The sequence below is a fragment of the Ursus americanus genome, chromosome 6, assembly GCF_024610735.1.
Source record: "Ursus americanus isolate L20-20 chromosome 6, mUrsAme1.1.p, whole genome shotgun sequence".
NCBI classification, from domain to species: domain Eukaryota; kingdom Metazoa; phylum Chordata; class Mammalia; order Carnivora; family Ursidae; genus Ursus; species Ursus americanus.
The window spans coordinates 76141643-76147642 of NC_142132.1; the positions used below are offsets into that span (position 1 = coordinate 76141643).

General features: G+C 47.5%; 1 long non-coding RNA gene across 1 annotated transcript in view; it reads right to left on the minus strand.

Annotated features, from left to right (window-relative positions):
- The window catches only part of LOC148110014 (uncharacterized), a 43533-nt gene extending 38388 nt beyond the window's left edge, over positions 1-5145 (minus strand). The window contains exons 1-2 of the long non-coding RNA XR_015724672.1: positions 4956-5145; positions 3895-4013 (exon numbers count right to left, since the gene is read on the minus strand). This is a non-coding gene — a long non-coding RNA (uncharacterized LOC148110014). The remainder of the gene's footprint in view (positions 1-3894; positions 4014-4955) is intronic.
- Positions 5146-6000: the final 855 nt, after the last annotated feature.

Below are 6000 nucleotides of genomic sequence, written 5' to 3' on the forward strand. Positions count from 1 at the left end.
TGATACTCTATTCCATTCAGAAAATACCTTGCTTTCATTTCAAGCATGTTTGTGAGCCCACCTGCTTCATTTAGGGGACATTAATAACCAACCTGACTTATTACCAGTGAGTCACCATTCCCTTTTCTGGGTTCCAGTTTGGTGATTGGTAAACCATCTGGTATCAAGCTTTTCATTACAATCACATAAAGAATTAGTTCAGAAGCTGCCAGTGAAGAAGGCAGGTTGAGGAGGCCCTCAATTCCCTGGTTCAAACATTTAGAAATATTGTTGGCAATTTTAAAAATAAGTTTTTAAAACCTGTGTCAAATTCAAAAGCAAGTAAGGGGACTCTTTGGCAGAAAATAGGAACTGAAGACTGCAGCACAGAGTATGAGTTGAAGTTGCAAAAATCTGGAGGTACCTAAATACATATGAGAAGCTGGGTTTTAGCACTCAGGCTTCAACTGGTTTTGAGGCCATATTTAGTGGAAAGCTAGCCCCGTGCTTCCTGCAAAAATAAAGGCCAAAGATGGAAAGCTATCTCAGCTAGAACAGAAACTTCAAACAAAAAGACTCTGCACACTTTCTCCAAGGCTTAATTTGAAAGCAGACTTGCCTTCTGAGCTGTGGGTGAACACGGTGATTACGAAGTATGCAGAACCCCTAGCCGGCCCTTTCTCACTATTCATTTGGTATGAAAACCTAAGGGAAAAGCTAGTGTAAAAACTGGTCAGCACTGAAATCCCCATCCAAGGAAACTGTGAAGGAAGACAAGTCCCACTGAAGATGAGCTCACACACAAAAACACAAAGCACTAGAGGAAATTAGCCGAAAATAACAGCTGACCAGCCAATGGAACCTAGAGGAGATTTCTCACCCCATGTAAGAGCAATAATATGTCCAAAGGGAGAGGAAAGGACCAACTCCCCAAATAGGCAGAATGTTATGAAAAAAGAACAAGTAAACTTAAAAAAAAAAAAAAGCCAAGAGAACTTCTGGAAATGGAAAACCATTATAAAATTAAGAAAGTAATAAAATAGTCAAAAGGTAAGTGAGACAATTCAAAAGAGCAAATTTGTGATTTGAAGGACAGACTTGAACAAATTATCCTGAATGCAGTACAGAGAAACGGAGAAACATTTCTAGTGTTTCTTGACTTCAAAACTTCAGGGAGCTTTTAAGATCAAATATAGTGTAAAGACAAGTCACTCTATAAAGATCGGTAACTCTGGAGAAAGATGTTGAAATGTCAAGGGACAAAAAAAAGTCAACCTGTTAACACAAATAACCTGAGCTGAAAGCTCTGCACTGGGCCGGCTGGTCCCTGAGAGCCCCACTTCCCTTTGACCTTGAGGATCTGCAAACATCTGTATTATTCAGAATCCAGGAGGCTCTCTCCACATAGTCACCTGCCTCCTCTTCTTTATGCAATTAGTTTGCTCTAATATTTTAAATTCCAAATCCACAAATTTGGATAAAATATGCACAAGCACAAATTAGTTTCCTCCTAAATTTGCGTAGAAGGACAGACCTTCCCTTGGTTGTCTTAAACATGTCCTGGAAAGCTGAACTTCACGGCTGAATTAAAAGACCATCGCTTGCCCTGTGGTTAAAATTCTCATTATCCCATGAACTTCTGATTTAAGGTTCACAAATATTTTTTTCTGGCATAAAGAGACTTTTGATATTTTAGCTATAATCCAAATCAATTCCTAAATTTGTGACTACCTGATGTGTGTGTTTTACTCTGGTGAGTAAGACTCAAAATTTCTATAAAGACTTACTTCCTTCTGCAAATTTTCTGTGCCTGAGACCCCTGTCTTGTAAGTAAGAGTACACAAAACATGGAATCAGATGACACATGAGGAAGGAACTGGGCCACATTTAAGAAGGGAAAATTAAAGGAAACCAAGAGTTAGTATCTGGCATTTGACAGTCAGCTTGCCAGGAGGAAGCAAAAGGTCTACCAAGGAGTTGCTGAGACGCCAGGAAAATATGCATTAGAACAGAGGACTGATTTTGGATGCAGCAGCTAGACAAGTAACAGGAAGACAGAGAAAATAATCTCCATCACCTCTGGACAGGTTACTATGATCTAAACAAGATTTGGCAAATACCTGGCTGACAACTACCAGATTTCTCTTGCTTGGCAATGGCAGATAAACCCATCAGAACATTATTCCCTCGATCCCAGTCTAAATAATCTATGGAAGATAAGGAGTCGAAGACAAGTTAAGAGTATTCCAGTTTTCACGATGATGGGCTACATGGTGGGAGAACATCAGTGCACGCAGTGCTCTAGGAAGTCATTGCCAATCATCGAAACAAACATATGAGATGAACCTGACTCACAGAAATCTAGACTCTGAACTGATACAGAATTATGGCAAGCACATTCAGTCCCAAACGGCCTGCCACTACAAAAGCCAAACAAATGACAAGTTAGGGTCAATTGGAAAGGTGGGTTCATCAAAGACAGTTACCCCTTAGGAGTCTACCATCCTCTTAAGATTTCATCTCACATGTATCTTCTCATTCGATCTCTAACACTCTGGGAGGTAGGCTCAGGAGGTATTACCCCCTTTGCAGATGTATAAAACAAAGATTACAGAGATCCAGTGATAGAGAAAACACTGCATTGAACTTAACAAATGGCTGGAAAGAAAGGTCACCATCAAGAGTGATAAGGTTTTAGGCCAGATGCTCCTGACAAGTAAAAAGAAAAGATAACTAATATTTATTTTTCTCCCAATTCATTTGAGTTTCTACGTAAACATCAGCTCACTAGAAATACCTCAGCTAAAATGACACCTAACTCCCATATTCTTTCATGTTCTGACTGTCCCTTTTGTTCCTTCCTTGCCCGTATTGTAACTTTCTGACGTATACATTTATCAACTTTATTTTTTGTGTCCCTCACTAGAACAAACACTGCAGGAGAGCAGGGTTGTTGCCTGTGTATACTACTATATCCCCAATACCTAAGGGACATAATATAAGGTTAATAAATGTTTGTGGATGTGTAAAATAAGGACGAATACATTGAAGGTCCCATATGTTACATACTTTACAGACCATCTTATTTTTTGGAACTAGATGTCTGAAATACCATGAGATGATTAAGAGGTCGGTGATGAATTGCTGAGACAATTCTGTTTGCATTTGCACAGAAAAAAAATGTGTGTGTGTGTGTGTGTGTGTGTGCGCGTATGTGTTTAATGAAAGTTGGCTGTCAAGGGAAAGCCCAGTTGGGCATGTTTCTGGTGTTGTTCAAGGTACACTCCTTCATCCGAAACTGTTCTGAAAAAGAGGTCACCACTATCTCATTCCCTCACCACTGACTGAATGTTCTCAACAGGAAGGTAATGCTGGCTTTTTCTTTTAAACTAGTATGAAACTATCTCTGACTACTGAAAGTAGAGGCTCTAACTAGGCATTAACCCCTGAACTTTTAGACCCTAGACCAAGAAACTCCCTGGTGAAAAGGCACCGGGGTATATAGTGCAGCAGGCACAGGTGTAGAAACGGAGGGTCTGCATGGATCTGAGGGTCCAACCTCACGTCCCACTTCTTCCTAGCTGTGTGACCTTGGGTCATTTTCCTTCTGTTTCCAGGCCTCCGCTCTTCCTCTGGAAAGTGGCAATGCAATGTCTTCTCACAAGGAACGCTGGGAGTGCTGATTGAAATCTTATGTGAGGGTCATGTGATGACTAAAAATTAATTATACCATTGAAACTTAGGCGCATTCATTCGGAATCAAAGAACAGCAAATCTGGTGATGTGACTTACCACAAAGTTAAGTAAGTATTATTCAAAAGGGAGAAGGAAAATAATTTGGAAAACTTTAGATCCCCCAAATAAAACTATTTTTGAAGCTTAACATCTTTTCCTTGCATTAAAAAAGCCAAATACCTGCACACTGTCATCAAAAATAGGATCCTTTCAGGCACACTCAAAGGCTCTCTCCTGTTGTCTGAGTTCACATGTGGCCTCTCCTTACAAGCCGGTTCCCGGGCTTCAGAAACACTGGACTTTGAAAGAAATCAAGGCAGATAATTAAATTAACATGAACAGGAAGAGGGGTTTGACGCATACTTCGTTGTACCATGTTAGCAGCTCCAGCGGGGTGCTTGGGGAGTCTCTCCCCTGCCAGTGCAGGACAGAAGGAGTCAGCGTCCCCTAAGGCCTAGGACGGTGGGAGACACGAGGCTCAAGCGGCCCCGGGGATGGGCTATGGGGAGAGGGGTTCCCGGATGCAGGCCTGCGTCAGGGGCTGCGCAGCGCGGCCTGGACCTCACGCATGGCCCTGCACTTAGGCGAACCAGTCTGCGGCACTGCTCTACCGTCACAGTCTTGAAATTCTTACTGTGAACGGGGACTCACAATTTAAAATTCCTCTGGGTCCCGCAAATCACGGAGCCCGCACGACCCAGAGGGCACCAGGGAGCCCTCCAGCCTCCGCAAGAACCCACGGCCAAACCAAAGACCGTGGCCTGCCGCGTCCCAACCTTGCATAGGTCACCGCTGCTCCGCCGGCGCCACCTGCCCCACCTGACGGCACCCCGAGTCTCTCCCACGCCAGCGGCGCCACCCGCAACTCGGAGAACTCCCGGGTTTCCCGCGCTGCCGTGGAGGCGGGGCGTCGAAGGGGCGGGGCGTCCTGGGGCGGGATGCCGTCGGGGCTGGAGTCCTGCAACCAGGCGCCATGGGAACCGGATGCCGTCGGGAGCCGGGCGTCGAAGGGTAGGGGCGCCCTGGGGGAACATGGCCTGCTCCGCGGGATACACTCTCAGGGCCCTGTGAGCCGACCTGTTCTCCTTGACCCCGAAACCTGAGCGGCTCTCCCCACTGCCGTGGCTCCCGGAGTGTGCATGCTCAGTTCCCCTTCGGCCTCAGGATCCCCGCCGACCCCTGAACCAGTCCCCATCACTGCCACCCCACACCCTCTGTCGTCCGACCCCTCCTGATCAGACCTGGTTTCTGCACTCGGTCTCAGAAGAAAAGGAAGGCACTGTGTGCCGGTGGCGCATTTGGATGAAATTTCCTGAACTTTTCTTCCCAAGTGCGAACCCTCTCGTGGGGCGCCCCTCTGCTGTGCACACAGCCTCTAAAGCGGCCCGACAGCGAGAGCGAGGGCTTCCGTGCCCCACGCCCCGCCCGGCGCCCCCTGCCCACGCCCACTTCCACCCCCGTGCCTTCCCACCGGGGCGCACCCCTTCCCGGGCCCACCCCCGTACCCCCAGTCCCGCCCGGCACCCCCTGCCCACGCCCACCCCTGTACACCCCCGCCCCGCGCACCACTGCGCACGCCCGGGCCCCGTCGCGCCCCCAACCTCCCGGGCATGAACCCGGAGTATTGTACGTTCTCAAGCAGCGCCAGTTCACAGTTTCTCTGAGAATCCAGCACCTTCATTTTATTTCATTTAAGCGACAGTGTGTCCCTTTTAAAAAGGGGGAGCGAGGAGAGGAAGAAAGAGGGCCAAGAAGTCAGTTTCCGTGCGCCCATGCCGCCCGCGGGACGGAGTCCCCGGGCCTCGCGGCCAGCGGCGATTTGCGCGGGCCCACAGCGCCATCTAGGCGCTGCGCGCTGGAGCGACGGCCTCCCAAGTCCTCTGCGGTCGCGCGTGCTCTGTCCAGCTGCTCTTGTGCTCCAAGTACACCTTCACGCTCCCTTCTCAAGTCACTGGGATCCCAACTTCCGGGATTAGGAGGGGTGGGAAATCTGCGGGGCGTAGGACAGAAGAATGCAGTTAGTGACTCTGACAAATAAAAAGGAACCCTCTGCGTGCTCCTGGAAATTAGCCCTAGGGAAGCAGGGTGGAGGTCCCTGGGAGCAAGGGTAGTAAATTAGTGTCAACAATTTAAACTGAAGGTGGTGGCGGCCCAGGGCGCAGTTGGAGAGAAGGTGTCAAGGATGACTCCAAAGAGTTTTTACCTGAACAACTGAAACAACTGAGTCTCCATTTACTAAGTTAGGGAAGACCGGGGTAAACTCAGTCCAAGGACATCTCAGCTCCA